Genomic DNA, 18044 nt, shown 5'->3' on the forward strand with positions numbered 1-18044 from the left:
TGTGGTTAGGCTTACTTGAGTGCTGTGCCAGTGACAGAAACCTGACTGGAGATACTTAAATGGATTTGTGGCAAAGATGGACACACAGATTGAGGGAAAACAACAAGCTCAAGAAGTCTGATAATGATTTGTGAGGTGGAAGAGGTTGAAGTTATATGTTCTCTGAGGGGTGGTGTTGAGAACAATTTTGTCGCTCAGTGCAAAATGATTCCAGAGTTCATAGATTTATTTAGAGGACATCAAAAGAATGCTTAAAATCTTGAACTGAACTAAACATGTAAGCCATAAATGAAGATGTTTAACTTACAAGGACATTTTCATAACACATCTGTTTCTCCCATCAATTTACTCCACCCTGACCTCAGAACCTCTGTTGTGGTTGCATTTGTCTGACTGTTTTCTACTTTGGAATGTACAAAATATTTATGCCAGGGCGCCATAGAAGACTGAAATATTTCAGCATAACATTGCATCAACATTTAACAATCAAATCTTGTCTGAACGTGTGCCTCTGTGAGGGCAGTTACATCATTCATTTTCCCCCAAAGATTTACACGCACGATCCGGAATAGAAACTAGTTTAAATTCTATAGCTCTTTGCCTATCATGGAAGCTAAATCATATCTACCATCCAAATGAAAGTGAGGATCTGGAATAAAAGTAGGTGTTATTTTACTGACTTATTGAATTGTTTGTCTTTGATTTATCATGTCTGGTTCTGTGCTTTGATCAGAAAGTAAACTGGGCGGGCCCTGGCAACTTCTGGTTCTTTTGCCTTTACAATTGATTAGAATTCCTGAATCACTCGAGGGAAAATCTTGAACAAACCGAAAGAAAATACTTTGCTGTTTTCATGACTGGCTACTTGGATTTGTGACTTGTGAAATAGGAAGTCAGTTTTGTGCTGTGAGTGTGATAGCCAACATTCCTTTGACTCAGGATGCACACGTCACTGAGATGTTGAGATTTCCTCCCTCTCTCAAGCGAGATTATCACTTGTAATAAATTGTTGCTAAAAAGGCATCTGCTGCGTCAATGGATAAGAGGCAGGGATCAGTAGACAACAGTTTCAAATGCTGATCTGTGCTAAACTAATTGATCCCAGCTCGAAGGAATTCTACATTTGGCCCCAATCATGCTGGGTTAGGGTAGAAGAATTACCACAGCCAGGATTCCCATCCTTGATCACTACCAAGTGATTCCCACACTCTTGTGTAATTTGTGAACCTTCATCTAAGGGGACAAAAAGAAGAGCCCTTCTTTTCTGGGTTGCAGATGGTGACACCTTAAATTTGTAAGATTCTGAGAAGGACCAACCTTAGACACGATGGTCCAAATTCTTCCAGATATTGAGCAGCCTAAACAGCCCTAAAGGGACAACGGTAAAGGTAAGCTTTTGCTTCTTTTAAAAGATCTTTGTAGTTGCCCCATTGATCCAATGCTGTTTTCCCCCCTTTCCCTCCTCCCCCAGCCCCTCCCTCACTCGACAAGAAGCCCTACCTGCCAGCCACCTCTGACAAAGGGTCATCTGGACTCGAAATGTCAGCTCTTTTTCTCTTTGCAGATGCTGACTTGAACTTTTGATTTGATTTGATTTGATTTAATTTATTATTGTCACATGTATTAACATACAGTGAAAAATATTGTTTCTTGCGCGCTAAATGGACTAAACATACTGTTCGCAGAGAAGGAAATGGGAGAGTGCAGAATGTAATGTTACAGTCATAGCTAGAGTATAGAGAAAGATCAACTTAATGCAAGGTAGGTCCATTCAATCGCCTGACAGCAGCAGGGAAGAAGCTGTTCTTGAGTCGGTTGATACGTGACCTCAGAGTTTTGTATCTTTTTCCCAAAGGAAGAAGGTGGAAGAGAGAATGTCCGAGGTGCATGGGGTCCTTAGTTATGTTAGCTGCTTTGCCGAGGCAGCAGAAAGTGTGGACAGTCAATGGATTGGAGGCTGGTTTGTGTGATGGATAGGGCTACATTCAGGACCCTTTGTAGTTCCTTCTGGTCTTGGGTAGAGCAGGAGCCATATCAAGCTGTGACACAAACAGAAAGAATGCTTTCTGTGGTGCATCTGCAAAAGTTGGTAAGCGTCTCCAAACCTCCAAATCTGACATGCCAGATTTCCTTAGTCTTCTGAGAAAACAGAGGCATTGTTGGGCTTTCTTAACTATAGTGTCAGCATGGGGGTGCCAGGACAAGTTATTGTTGATCAGGACACCTAAAAACTTGAAGTTCTCGACCCTTTATGCTTCGTCCCTGTTGATGTAGACAGGGACATGTTATCCTTTATGTTTCCTGAAGTCGATGACAATCTCCTTCATTTTGTTGACAGCGAGGGAGAGATTATTGTTGCCTGACCAGTTCACCAGATTCTCTATCTCATCCCTGTACTCTGTCTCATCATTGTTTGAGATCCGACCCATTAGGTGGTACCATCAGCAAACTTGAAAATAGAATTGGAGGGGAATTTGACCGCACAGTCATAACTGTATAAGGATCATGTTAGGGGGCTGAGAACACAGCCTTGTGGAGCTCCGGTGTTGAAGATGATCGTGGAGGAGGTGTCGTTGCCTATCCCTACTGATTGTGGTCTGTGAGTTAGGATGTTCAGGATCCAGTCCCAGAGGGAGGTGCTGAGGTCCAGGCCACATGGGAATAATAGTGTTGAAGGCTGAGCTGTAATCAATAAATAGGAGTCTGATATAGATGTCCTTGTTATCTAAGTGTCCCAGGGTTGAGTGCAAAGTCAGGAAAATGGTGTCTGCTGTGGGTCTGTTGCAACAGTAGGCAAACTGTAGTGGATCCAGATAGTCCGGGAGGCTGGAATTGATTTGTGCCATGACTAATCTTTCAAAGCATTTCATAATGATGGATGGCAAATCCACCGGCTGATAGTCATTAAGGCACGCTGCTTGGCTTTTCTTAGGTACTGGGATGATGGTTGGCTTCTTGAAGCAGATAGGGACCTCAGATTGTTGTAATGAGAGGTTGAAAATGCTGCAAATACCTCCGCCAGCTGATCTGTGCAGGATCTGAGTGCTCGTCCGGGTACCCCATCCAGGCCAGTTGCTTTCCATGGGATGGCCTTCGAGAAAGCTGCGCCATCATCTGCGATGGTGACCCCAGATACAGGTTCATTCCAGGCTTCCAAGGTGGAAGGCATGCTCCCGCTGTTCAAAAAGGGCATAGAATGCATTGAGCTCATCAGGGAGGGGTGCATTGGAGCCAGCGATCTTACATGCCTTCCTCTTGTAGCCTGTTATGTTTTGCAAACCTTGCCATTGTCGGCGAGGGTCAGTGTGGCAAGCCTGGGACTCTAGCTTGGTCTGGTATTGTCTTTTGCACCTTTGATGGATCTTCTTAGATCGTATCTGGCTTTCTTGTAAAGGCCAGTGTCACCTGACCTGAACGCCTCAAACCTGGACTTCAGCAAGCAATGGATATCCCTGTTCATCCATGGCTTCCAGTTGGGGAACGCACAGATTTGCTTCTTAGGCACACAATTTTCTACACACTTACTAATGAAGTCAGTTACTGTAGTGGTGTACTCGTTCAGGCTGGTTGCAGAGTCTTTAAGTACTGACAAGTCCATTGACTCTAAGAAGCCCCGTAGGAGATCATCCAATTCCTCAGACTAACATTGCACAACTTTCTTTGATGGATTCTCCCGCTTCAGTTTTTTCTTGTAAGCCAGGAGCAAGAAGACAACCTTGTGGTCTGATTTGCCAAAGTGCAGATGGGTGATAGAGTGGTAGGCATGTTTGATATTTGTGTAGTAGTGGTCTAGGATGTTTGGGTCTCCGGTGGAGCAGGAGATGTGTTGGTGGTAACTTGGCCTTGATATTGGCCTGATTGAAGTCCCCGGCCACAATGAACAAGGCCTCAGGACATTTCATAGTGGTGTACATTTCGTCCAGCATGATCTTCACATCCACGTGGGGTGGGATGTAAACTGCCATCAGGATAATGGAGGTGAACTCCCACGGAAGGGATTGGGGCAGCGTTTTAGCGTCAGTATTCTAAGTTTGTGGAGCAGAAAGTTGCTAAATCTAGGCACCATGAGGTGTTGATTAGGAAGCCGACCCCACCTCCCCCAGCCTTGCCTGAGGCTGCTGTAGGGTCCATTCGATGGATTGAGATGCCCTCTGTTTGTGGGATGGTAGGATGCTGCCAGACCTGCTGAGACTTTCCAGCCGCCTCTGTGACAAAGCCAACCAATTTTCCACAGATTTGTCTGTCACTGACCCACAAAATGTAAAGCTGAAGCTGAAGCCGAAAAATAGTTTGGCTCCTCTAATTTTAAGGTTATGCTTCCTTCTTTGAGAACCCTGCTGCCACCCCATCAGAGACAATATCAACTCAATGATTCCTCTTAAGATACCAATTAAATACCCCCTTAACATTTTATTCTAAATGGAACACAAACCTCATCTAAACATAATGTAACCCAGTTAAGCTAGTAGCCACCTAATTTGTGCCCGATTTTAATGCTTCCCCAATGGTTTCCACAAAAATTCCTTTCTCAGAAGGAGTGTTGGATACAGAGCAAGATTCCTGCCTGATGTTTACTTCCTGATCCAACTTCAGTGACCTTATTACTAACCAACGAGTTCAGATTTGCCAATTCAACACATTGAACCTAATTCTGGTCTGATGCAAAAAAAAAGCAGTTGCTGGAATCTGAAACAGAAACAAAAAATGCTGGAAAACCTCCTCAGGTCTGATGCAGTTCAGTTCAAGATTGGGCAATGTAATCACTGAGCGAGGTTGGTGGAGTTTTTATTTTGGCTGTGGTAGGGAATTCCAAAGACAAACGAGACTATTTCTACCCCACTGAAACCTGAGTCACTAGTATAGAATGACACCCTGAAGCTTCCCTGTGATATGTCTGAGCAGTAGCTCCCTGGAAGATTTAGTCATGTTCAACAGCAAGTTGGCAACTAGACCTGACAAGTTGGGAGATCCCAGACCTGATCTCAGTTTTGTACTTTTTTTTTCACCACAGTTGGAACCATACCCTGAGTGAATTTGCTTCCTCAGGAGAAATGTGACACAAAAATGGGACAGAATGCTGCCATTAAATAGCTACTTGATTTCTAGTACAACATGGGTTTTAATGATAACACCTCGGCAGCTCACTCTACAGGCTGCCTGAATTTCTTTGCCATTGAAGTCTTCATTGCCAGTTTTTGCACTGCTATCTATCCAGGACAAATGTATAGCCTTATGTATTCTTGTCTATTCGCACAATTTAATGCTTCAGATTTTTCTGTCCTACCCTGGTTACATCTTCTAAAGTTCTATTTGATCACTTGTCCTCTGGTTTCTTTCAAGGCAATATCAAATGTTTCTGCAATCTTTTTCTCACTCAGAGGGTCGTGAGCCTTTGCAACTGTCTTCCTAAAAAAGACAGTGGAAGCAGCGTCTTTGAATATTTTTAAGCTCAAGGTCGATTTAAAATATATATATTTATTAGTGTCACAAGTAGGCTTACATTAACACTGCAATGAAGTTACGGTGAAAATCCCCCAGTCACCACACTCCAGTGTCTGTTCGGGTACACTGAGGGAGAATTTAGCATTAGAAAACGCCTAACCAGCCCATCTTTCAGATTGTGGGAGCAAACTGGAGCACCCAGAGGAAACCCACACTGACATGGGGAGAATGTGCAGATTCCGCACAGTCAGTAACCCAAGCCGGGGATTGAAAATGGGTCCCTGGTGCTGTCGGGCAGCAGTGCCAACCACTGTGCCACCGTGCCGCCCGATTAGTAAGTAAGGGAGTGATAGATTATCAGGAGTGGGTGGGATTCAGATTTAAGGTTAATATCAAGTCAGCTATGATCTTATTAAATGGTGGAGCAAGTTCGAGGGGCTGAATGGCCCACTCCAGTTCCTTGTTCATATGCTTATTTCTAACTCAATCATCTGATTCTAAAGATCAGTTATGTGGCTTTGTGTTCTCCACTGTCACCAGGATTTAAATTGTGTCTGCTGCACTTGAGTGACCAGAACTTGATACAGTATTCAAACTATTTACAAAATAAAGATGATTTCTGCTGACTGGCATGCTACCATTTTGCTATGTTATCCAGCATTCTATCTGCCTTCTTGATTATTTTTGTGTAACAATAAACTCTACGTTGCAAGATTTATGGAGTACTTTTATCATGCATTTTCTCTTTCTGTATACAGGAATTTACACTTGCCTGTACAAAATTTCGAGTACTGTTGAAGGGTTTTGACAGGGTGCTTAAAGAGAAATTATTTTCACTAGCAAGAGTGTCTGTAACCAGGCTGCATAAAGCAAAGGCAAATGGCAAAGCAAACAGGGTCAGATGAGGAGAATTTGTTTTCTGTAGTCTTTTTAAATTCACTCTTGAGATGTGGATGTCACTGGGAAACTCAACATTTGTTACTCATCCCTAACTGTTCTTGAACTCAGTGGCTTACTAGGACATTTCAGAGGGTGGTTAAAAATTAACATTGCTGTGGGTCTGTAGTCACATGTAGGCCAGACCAGGTAAAGTTTCTGATTTCCCTCCCTAAAGGGTGACAGGATAGCATAATGCTGCCTCACAGCGCCAAGGACCGGGTTCAATTCCGGTCTTGGGTGACTGTTTGTGTTGAGTTTGCACATTCTCCCTGTGTCTACATGGGCTTCTTAAGGACTCTGGTTTCCTCCCACGCTCCAAAGGTGTGTGGGTCAGATTGATTGGCCATGCTTAGTGTCAAGGGGATTAACAGGTATATAGGGTTACGGGGATAGGTCCTTGATGGGATTGTTGTTGGCACAGGCTCAATGGGCTGAATGGTCTCCTTCTGCACTGTAGGGACTCTATACAGGACATTAGTGAAGCAAATGGGTTTACAACATTCAGTAATAGTTTCATGATCTGCCCATTACTGACTGGCTTTTAATTCCAGGCTTACTGGTTGAATTTAAATTCTATTAACTGCCATGGTGGGATTTGAACCCATAGCCTGGATCTCTGGATTAATAGCTCAGTGGCATTGCCACGATGCCTTGCCTCCCCCTAAATGAATTGTTATGGCCTGAAAAGCAGTGGATGCAGACTCAACCAGTAGTAATGCTCAAAACAACAACAACTTGGATTTACATAGTACCTTTAAGCAATAAAACACCCCAAGGTGCTTCATAGGAACATCAGAAAACAAAATACTGCACCAAGCGAGATAGGAAATCTGAGGTCAGATAACCAAACCCTTGGTTGAAGAGGAACATTGGCTTTAAGAAGTGTTTTCAAGGAGGAAGTTGGAAGGGAATTCCAGAGTTCAGGGTCTAGATAGCTGAAGGCGTGAGCCACCAACAGTGGAGGAATTAAAATCAGGAATGCTGGAGAGACCCAAATTGAGAGGAATATTTGAAAAGAGAAAACTGCACAGATTATGGAAAAAGAGCAGGGGAATGGGGTTAATTGTTCTTTCAAAAAGCCAGTATGACATGAAGGCCAAATGATCACCTTCTCTTCTGTGCATTTCTACTGTAGTGTTTCCAAATCTCAGATTGGTCAATGTTTTCTGCTTCTACACTCATTAGCTTGTCATTAGGAGTGGAAAAGCTCTGGCCATTTTGCCTAATTCATCAATGCTACCTCAGATTCTACTGTGTCCCTATTCATTTGTGATTGCCTGTGGATGGAACCAGTTTACATTGAGTTTTTCAATCCAAGCCACTGATTTAAATCAGAAACAGTGGTACCAATAGTGTCTCTGCTTTATCATCAATTAGTTAACACCTATCCTGATTCAGACTCCTTCAGCCAATTTATTTTCCATTTGCAGCTTATAAACATGAATCCTCACTGATTTAAATTAAAGCAACAGTTTTGTTTTCGTGTAAAGCTTTACCAGACACTCAGTACTTACACAGAGACATGTTTGGAATCTTTTTGCTTGATTTCATTCAGTGTGACTTCTGTAAGGAATTGCCGGTGTGTGGCTCATTTAAAGTGAAAGAGTTATTGATTCTCAGGCTTTAAGTTCAATCACTTTTGACGAGTGGGGTTTGATTTAACCTGCCCTCAAACGGTTTCACAATCTCAACATCGGTGTGCTCCAGTGCTCTCAGACATTGAAGAATGAAAAGTTCTTAAAGCTTGGGGGATGTGTATTAAATTGTGTACCATGGAGTGTCTCCAGTGTTACTTGTAGAAATACCTGCAGTTAGGACCATCCTATTCTCAGCGAGGTCTTGCAATTACCAAAAATGTACTCCATGAATCTAATAAAATGTGATTGTTATAGAGTTCAAATAATTTCAAAATTCGCCACGGGAGAGGCCAGGAATATGAACCATTGATGTAATAAATGTGTAAGTATAATATTGGTTTACCCTGGAGGATGTGGGCGTAATTCAAAATCACAAGTATCCCTTAAACCTCCCAACGCTTACTTGTATTGTCATGTAAAAGTCAGTGTACATATCAGTAGCACCCCAAAAGACTCTTAGTTGTATTGCATTGTCTACAATTGGATGTCATGATCCAAGAACTTGCCTTCACTTGGATGTTATTGTTGCTGCATTCCAACAACATTCATAGATTAACTAGTCAGAGGGAGTTTGCGTTGATGTAAAGCAACTTTTTCTGCCAAATTACAGAATGTGAGGTACATGTTATGTGTCAATTCAGCTTGATACACTTGTGATAACAATAGGAGAACAGCTGAAGGAGTTACTTCCATATTGCTTCAGTTTCACAGCAGCAGCACAAGTGGTTATTTTCCAGACGTCACTGGATTCCGGGGAAGTGCCAGAAGATTGGAAAGTGGCTAATGTTACACCGTTGTTTAAGAAGGGTGCCAGGCAAAAGGCAGGGAATTATAGGCCGGTTAGTTTAACGTCTGTTGTGGGTAAAATGTTAGAATCCATCATCAAGAAGGAAATCCTGCTTCTATTTCTTATGTTCTAATGTTCTTATGTAAAACCTACTTAATAAACATTTGCAAGTGTTTAGCTGGACATTCTGAGGACTTTTGCAATTCCCTTTGAACTGTTTGAGATGTAATATGATCTGACTCATGTTCAAATCTAATGAAGATTATGAATACCAGTCAGCAATGCACCGTGTATACGTGCAAAAACTCAGGTTTAGATTTGCTTGGTCAGAGATCTGAGTGATGATGGGGAGGAGACCAGGAGAATTCTCCACTGTGTTGAATAGTGCTCATATGAACTGGCAAAGAGCACAGGATCCTGGTTTAATACCTCACTTAATGATCCTGACTGGTACTACAAACAAAGAACAAAGAATTGTACAGCCCAGGAACAGGCCCTTTGGCCCTCCAAGCCTGTGCCACTCATGCGCCCAACTAGACCATTCATTTGTATCCCTCTATTCCCAGTCTGTTCATGTGGCTATCTAGATAAGTCTTAAACGATCCCAGCATGTCCGTCTCAATCACCTTGCTTGGCAGTGCATTCCAGGCCCCCACCACCCTCTGTGTAAAATACTTCAGAACGGTACTTTGAATGATACTTTTGGAGGTCTCTGCTGCTGCTGCAGCAGAAGCAGAGATAGCAATCAGCAGACTCTCAAAGAACAAAGAACAACACAGCACAGGAAACAGGTCCTTTGGCCCCACAAGCCCGAGCCACCAGTTTAACATTCCCTCTGACATCTGTGTTGAACCTTGACCCCCCTCACCTTGAACTTATGACCCCTTGTGTTCGTCATCTCCGACCTGGGAAAAAGTTTCCCACTGTTCACCCTATCTATGCCCTTCATAATTTTATACACCTCTATTAGGTCATCCCTCATCCTCTGTTTTTCCAGGGAGAACAACCCCAGTTTGCCCAATCTCTCCTCATAGCTAAGACATCCTGATAAACCTTTTTTGCACTCTCTCTAAAGCCTCCACGTCCTTCTGGTAGTGTGGCAACTAGAACTGGATGCAGTATTCCAAATGTGGCCTAACCAATGTTCTATATAGCTGCAACATCATATGCCAACTTTTATACTCTATGCCCCGTCCAATAAAGGCCACCTTCTCCACCTGTGCTGCCACCTTTAGGGATCTGTGGACTTGCACCCCCAGGTTCCTCTGTGTATCTATACTCTTGATGGTTCTGCCATTTATTGTGTAGCTCCCCCCTACATTAGATCTACCAAAATGCATCACTTTGCATTTATCTGGATTATATTCCATCTGTCATTTCTCTGCCCAATTTTCCAGCCTATCTATATCCTGCTGTAACTGTATCCTGGTACTGACGGGAGCAGCAGGTCTGTGCTGCACTGAATATTCACCAAGATATTCGTTCAAACATAGTAGCAACTAATTATGAGAATGGTTGCAGGGATGAGGAACATCAGTTGTGAAGATAGACAGGAGAAGGTTGGACTGCTTTCCTCGGAGAAAACAAGACTGGGAAGAGATTTGATAGGGATAGTCAAACTCATGAGGGGTCTGGACAGAGTAGATGGAGAGAAATTATCTCCACTCATGAAAGGATCGAGAATGAGAGGGCACAGATTTAATGTAGCTGGTGAAAGAAGCAAAAGCGATATGGGAAAAAACATTTTTCGTACAATGAGAGGTTAGATCTAGAATGCTCTGCTTGAGAGTGTGGTGGAGGCAGATTCAATCAAAGCATTCAAAAGGGAATTCAACTCTTATCTGTAAAGGAAGAATGTGCAGTGTTATGGGGAGAAGGTGGGAGAATTGCACTAAATTAAATGCCTACTCAGAGAGTTGGTGTAATTCAGGGCAGAATGGCTTCCTGCGCTGGAACATTTCTGAGATCTTGGCCAGAATTTTACTGTCTTGCCCACCACGGGAATTGGGGGACATGGAGTGAGGGGCAGACCATGGAAAGATCCATTGACCTCAGGTGGGGTTTTATGGTTTTGGGACAAGCACAGCTGTAAAATTCTGCCCCTTATCCTTCAAAGGTCATTCTCAGTTTGGCTGCTAGTATGTGTTACACCTGATTACTTCTTAATATCAGGCATTTTACTCCAAAGTTGAATTTTTCGAAAAAAATTATAGGCTGGAATCTTATCACCGTTCATGCCAGCGGGATTTTCTCATCCCACTGCAGTGAACAGAGATTTGGCTGGTCCCCAAATTCTCTGACCTCACAGCAGCAGGAGCATAGCATGAATAGCAGGCAAGATTGTGGCCCTACTTTCCTTCCATTATAGCAATTAATCTGAGTGCCTGTAGGATCAGCTACAAGGCTTGCATCAGGTGAGCTACAGTGTGGAAATGATGCTCTGATCAGCAAACAAGAGGTATAGGCAATTACATTTTTTAACTGGAGCTGTGTGGTGGCAAGCAGTGTTACTATGTGACTCATTGTTCTGCTAGGACACGGCATCACTGCAGGAGGCTGCTTGGTGCAATCCTGACCTTAGCGAGAAGACATATTTCCCCACAGAGGGAAAATCAGGATTTTGATCAAGATAGATAAAATTCATGCATCTCCATTAACCTCATCATGAACAACTTTGGTTAAAAACTAGGTACTGATCATTTAAACAAAGGATTAATCAATGCATGAACTAAAAGTCTGTGAGGAGGAGAAACAAATGTAGGGATACAATAATGAGATGGCAGGCAACAGTGCTTCTTGGTGTAAGGTTCAAGTTCTAACACATCCATTGCATTATAAAGCAGGTTGAAAATGTCTGGCACGCTTTGCACAAATTTTGTATTTTGTACAAAACTCATTAAGGCTATGAGTACGACTTACATTGGGATATACGAATTGTTGAAGATGCAAGATGCATAAAAAACAAATATTTGTCCATTACTTTCCTTGTGCCAGAGCCTGTTATGCCCCTTCACCTTATTGATTTTCAGCCATGATGCGGAGATGCCAGCGTTGGATTGGTGTGGGCACAGTGAACAGTCTCAGGAGAGAGGAGTGGGGACCATTCACCTGATAAAGGAGCAGTGCTCTGAAAGCTCATGATTCCAAATAAACCTGTTGGACTTTAACCTGGTGTTGCGAGAATTCTTACCGATTTTCAGGGGCCATTTTTGCAAATGGCCTCTGTGTGTCAAACACTTCAAGCGAAATTATTATGCTTTGAGGGATTTCTACAGTTGCTGGCAGCAGTGCCCAAAATTATTTTAATAAATTGGTCTTGTGGTTGAGTGCAATTAAGCATACCATGGCTCAATGCCATTACAATCTTATTCCTTATGCATCGATTCATTATCCCACTATGTGGCCATACTGAATGGTATGTGATGCACTCCAGCAGGATGTAGAATCAGTTATCATAGCATTAGCGTATCAGCCTCTAACAGCCTGGATTACAGTTAACAGTAAGGGGTTACTGCACATTTACTAATCCTGGCAGTATCCACAGACGGAATGAAATATGGTTTAACCCAAACCTATTCCACCAAAACCGGTTTCAGCTGGAAGCCAAAGTAAAGAATAATTCATTCGTACATTACAGTAAAAGCATTTTCATTCATCACAGTGACAGGTTTATCATATGTGGGCTTTTACAATTACAGTAGTCTCTCTCTGGAAAAGACAGAATTCATTATTTTTTTGTCATACTAAATTGACTACTTTGCTGTACTTCATAGGGAATAATAAAACTCAATGGATATCAACTGTATGAAATTCAGATAATTCTATAAGATGCCTATGCAAATTGTCCAATATTTAATACGAACAAGGGATTGTTTGGATCATTTTCTTCAATCTATTTTACAATGTGGTTATTCATTGTGGCTGGAACAATTCTTTGTACCCCAATACCCGCACCCTCCCAACCTCAACCTCCCCTGCGCGCAATGTGATAACATTACATTGCTTTACTGATTCGTGATTGGAAACGGGATCATTCTGTTCATTATCAGCTCAGATTCCCTCTCACACAATTCATTGGAATAAAATTGACTGTGCATAACTTAAGAGTCTACAGTCAGAGCTCCTAAAATGATGTAAAATCAAAGCCGTTAATTAAAGGACCAAAAGATTTGAGAGCCAGTTCCTGGAAGGCAGGTCAGTCAGGGCAACCACCATGTTCTGCTACTTTCTGATTTAGTCACCACTACCAATGCATCCCAACCATCTCTTGCTGTTTGCTCCTTCTTATCTTTTTGATCTCAGTTTTATTTTCTCCTTTCTCTATTTCCTGACGGATTTAGTAGTTGGGAAGTAAAAGTGTTTAACTGTTGTGGCTGCAATGTAGAAAGCTGCTAAATTTTTTGTCACATTGTGGCTTGTTACCTAATTTCAAAAGATGGCTTTCCTTCCACAGAAAATGCGATGCCCAAATGCATAGACCTTAGTACAAGAACACAAATAAACTGAAGCATACCTTAGCGCGGGTTTTGATTGCCAGCAATGTCATTTCATACTCACTTCAATTTGTACCAAAACTGAGCTGCTTGTGTTAAGTGAATTATCCCAGTGAGCCACAGAAATTTGCATATCTTGCCATCAAAAAAATAATTTGCAACCTCAATTACTTAAATGATAAGTGATTTTGAAATATGCTAGACAACTATCTATCAAGGAAAGCACTTTACTGTCATAGTGTGGGCCTTGGGAATCTTGCCAGAATAGCTGTGTGCCCAATCATAATACAAAATGTAACGTTCAGGCTCTTTCCAGTGGCATTATGATAAAAGCTACAAGGGAAGTGTATGAGGGTGAAACATTCTACCTAAGCTGTAACCATATATCGTGAACATAGTGCCTGAACTGGTCTCTTGTGTTCCAGCGTCAGTATCACAAAATTGTGAGCGCCTTTCTTAGCCTATGGCAATGAGACTCAGCCCAATTCCCAGCACAGGTCCAACCCCCTGTTCTGACAAATAGTATCTTACCATGCACTGAACTGTTTCTGTTCTATTTAGCCTTTTCCCATATGAAAGTGCACAGCACAATGTACGCACCAGCTAATTAAAAAACTGCAAAGGAGCTAAGAGGAAATCCTTACGAATGATTCATAAAAAATGCTGCAAAAGAACCTCCACCTTGCAGATGGAGGCCATTTGGCCCATTGAAGCTGCACCAACCACAATCCCACCCAGGCCCTTTCCCTGTAACCCCACATATTTACCCTGCTAATCCCCCTAACACTAGGATCAATTCAGCATGGCCAATCAACCTAACCCACGTCTCTTTGGACTGTGGGAGGAAACCGAAGCAAATCCATGCAGACATTGGGAGAATGTGCAAACTGCAAACAGACAGTGACCCGAGACTGGAACTGAACCTGAGTCTCTGGCACTGTGATGAAGCCATGCTAACCACTGTGCCACTGTGCCACCCCTAAAGAAGTCTAAGATGTCCTAAGAAGCCAAGAAGATTATACCTGATGCACAAGTAAAATTAGTTTCCTTAAAATCAAGTCAGGATACTGTTGTTTATTTACCTGATTTTCACATGATTTTAATAGTCAATTCTTTTTTAAAATCAAAAATTGTGTAAACTCTCAGAGGCCATAAATTCTGTTAAAAGTTAACCTTGTGGTTTAAAATAAATATTTCCACTGAAGTTTAATGCATTCCTGGTTCTAGAATTAAAAGATTTTATAATCTCTGATATTTGAAAAATTATACAGAGGAGGTGATGGCCTAGTGGTATTATTGCTAGACTATTAATCTGGAAACTCTGATTATGTTCTGGGGACCCGGGTTCAAATTCCACCATGGCAGCTGGTGGAATTTGATTTCAATTGAAAAAAATTGGAATTAAGAATCTACTGGTGACCATAAAATCATTTTCAATTGTCAGGAAAAATCCATCTGGTTCACTAATGCCTTTTAGGGAAGGAAATCTGCTGTCCTTACCTGGTCTGGTCTACATACAATGTAGCACACTGCAACGTGGGGTTAACTCTCAACTGCCCTTGGGCAACTAGGGGTGGGCAATAAATGCTGACCAGCCAGTGATGCTCATGTTCTATGAATGAATTTAAAAAAACAGAAGTAGCCATGTTCTATAAATTATAATCAATCTAGCTGTCAGTGAGAAACAGGATATAATTAATCTCAGTTGACAGATTAGTGTTGTGCAATAGGTTAATAAACTGCGTTCAGATTTAGTCCAAGAGGCTGGGAATCTCCCTGTGTTGGGCACAAAGGCTCGATATTCCCCTTTGTGATTCCATTTAAAATTACCAGGATTGTTTCATTAGGCAAGGGGCAATTTTCCTCCCACACTAAGGAGGTCAGCTATTTCTTGTATGGGAATAGAGTTGGCTGGCTTGACCTTGGTAGAGATCATAGAGGTCATTTGTCACAGAGATTTACAGCATGGAAGCAGGCCATTTGGCTCAACTTGTCCATGCCGCCCTTCTTTATAACCACAAAGCTTGCCCCGATTGCCCGCATTTAGCCCATATCCCTCTATTGCCACCTTACCCATGTAACTATCTTAATGCCTTTTAAAAGGCAAAATTGTACCCGCCTCTATCACTATCTCTGGCAGCTTGTTCAAGACACTCACCACACTGTGTGAAAAAATTGCCCCTCTTGACACTTCTGTATTTCTCCCCTCTCACCTTAAAACTATGCCCTCTAGTTTTAGACCTCACTACCTTTGGGAAAAGATGTTGACTAGCTGACCTACGCCCTTCTTCACCACTCTATACACCTGTGACTCCTAGAGGCTAGGAACCTGTACCCCTTGATCCCTTTGTTCTATAACAAAGAAATCAATACAATTGATTCAAGAATACAGTTTGTTGAGTGTATTCAAGAGGAATTTCTCATTCAGTATGTGGATGGCCCAACTAGACAGGGGGCAAAACTTGACCTCCTCTTGGGAAGTAAGGAAGGGCAGGTGACAGAAGTGTTAGTGAGAGATCACTTTGGGACCAGTGACCATAATTCCACTGGTTTTAAGATAGCTATGGAGAATGATAGGTCTGGCCCAAAAGTTAAAATTCTAAATTGGGGCAAGGCCAATTTTGACAGTATCAGGCAGGAAGTTAATTGACCGAGTCTATGGGATGACAAAGGGACATCTGGCAAGTTGCAGGCTTTCAAAAGTGTGATAACCAGGGTTCAGGGTAAGCACATTCCTCTTAGAGTGAAGAGCAAGGCTGGCAGAAGTAGGGAACCCTGAGTGACACGGGATATTGAGGCCCTGGTCAAGAAGAAGAAAGAGGCACATGACATGCATGGGCAGCTGGGATGAAGTGAAGCCCTTGAAGAGTATAGGAGGTGTAGGAGTGGAGTTGAGAGAGATATCAGGAGGGCAAAAAGGGGGCATGAGATTGTTTTGGCAGATAAGGCAAAAGAGAATCCAAAGAGCTCCTACAAATACATAAAGGGCAAAAGAGTAACAAGGGAGAGAGTAGGACCTCTTAAGGATCAACAATGTCATCTATTTGCAGATCCACAAGAGATGGGTGAGATCCTAAATGAACATTTCTCATCAATTTTTACTGTTGAGAAAAGCACGGACGTTAGGGAACTTGGGGAAATAAATAGTAATATTTTGAGGAGTGTCTCTTTTAATCTACAGGTGTCGGTCCACCTTGTTGTCAAACGAGGGGCATGCACACGGTGGGTCATGCGTGGGCTGCTCTTGGAGGTTCTGGGAGTGGCCTAGTACTTCGTGTCATTGTGTGTGCTTAATCCTGGACCAGCAGACGGGCACCATAACAGCTCAGTGACTATCACTACTATCAGTAACTCAGGGATCAGTGCTGGGTCCACTGTTACTTGTCATTTATATTAATGGTTTGGATAAAAACATAGGTGGCATGGTTAGTAAGTTTGCAGATGACACCAAGATTGATGGCATAATGGGCAGTGAAGAAAGTTACCTCCAATTGCAATGGGATCTTGATCAGTTGTGTCAGTGGGCTGCCGAATAGCAGATGGAGTTTAATGTAGACAAATGCCAGGTGATGCATTTTGGTAGATTGAACCAGGGCAGGACTTATTCAGTTAATGGTACGGCGATGGGGAGAGTTACAGAACAAAGAGATAGAATCATAGAATCATAGAACCCTGCAGTGCAGAAAAAGGCCATTCAGCCCATCGAGTCTGCACCTACCACAATCCCACCCAGGCTCTAACTCCACATCTCTACATATTTTATCCACTAATCCCACTAACCTACACGTCAGGACACCAAGGGGCAATTTTATCATCGTCAATCAACCTAACCCACACATCTTTGGACTATGGGAGGAAGCCGGAGCACCTGGAGGAAACCCATGCAGACACGAGGAGAATGTGCAAACTCCACACAGTCAGTGACCTGAGCTGGGAAGCGAACTCAGGTCCCTGGAGCTGTGAAGCAGCACTGCTAACCACTCTGCTACCGTGCTGCCCAAAGGACTAGGGGCACATGTTCATAGCTCCTTGAAAGTGGAGTCACAGGTGGACAGAGTGGTGAAGAAGGCATGCTTGGTTTCATCGGTCAGAACATTGAATGCAGGAGTTGGAATGTCTTGTTGAAGTTGTACAAGATATTGGTAAGTCCATCTTGGAATACTGTGGGCAATTCTGGTCACCCTATTATAGAAAGGATATTATTAAACTAGAAAGAATGCAGAAAAGATTTACTAGGAAGCTGCCGGGACTTGGTGGATTGAGTTATAAGGTGAAGCTGGATAGGCTGGGGCTTTTTTCTCTGGAGTGTAGGTGGCTGAGGGGTGATCTTATAAAGGTCTATAAAATAATGAGGGGCACCGATCAGCTAGATAGTCAATATCTTTTCCCAAAGGTAGGGGAGTCTAAAACTAGAGGGCATAGGTTTCAGGTGAGAGGGGAGAGATACAAAAGTGTCCAGAGGGGCAATTGTTTCACACAGAGGGTGGTGAGTGTCTGGAACAAGCTGCCAGAAGTAGCAGTAGAGGTGGGTACAATTTTATCTTTTAAAAAGCATTTAGATAGTTACAAGGGTACGATGGGTATGGAGGGACATGGGCCAAATGTGGGCAATTGGGATTAGCTTAGGGGTTTTAAAAAAAGGGTGGCATGGACAAGTTGGGCTGAAGGGCCTGTTTCCCTGCTGTATATCTCAATGACATCTATGACTCTAACTCTCCCCAATGCCCTACTATTAACTGAATAAGT

General features: G+C 42.6%; 1 protein-coding gene across 6 annotated transcripts in view; it reads left to right on the forward strand.

Moving 5' to 3' along the window:
* Positions 1 to 549: 549 nt before the first annotated feature.
* vwa5b2 (von Willebrand factor A domain containing 5B2) overlaps positions 550 to 18044 on the forward strand; it is a 128685-nt gene continuing 111190 nt past the window's right edge. For 2 of the 6 annotated variants that reach the window (XM_080185811.1, XM_080185809.1), the window contains exon 1: positions 963 to 1388. The gene's annotated coding sequence lies outside the window, so the exon portion shown is untranslated. Of the gene's footprint in view, positions 661 to 961; positions 1389 to 18044 lie in introns of those variants that run through there. The other 4 variants (XM_080185812.1, XM_080185813.1, XM_080185815.1 and 1 more) reach the window with 4 other exon arrangements.

This window comes from Carcharhinus amblyrhynchos, chromosome 3, assembly GCF_965287045.1.
Source record: "Carcharhinus amblyrhynchos chromosome 3, sCarAmb.v2.hapA, whole genome shotgun sequence".
Lineage (NCBI taxonomy): Eukaryota > Metazoa > Chordata > Chondrichthyes > Carcharhiniformes > Carcharhinidae > Carcharhinus > Carcharhinus amblyrhynchos.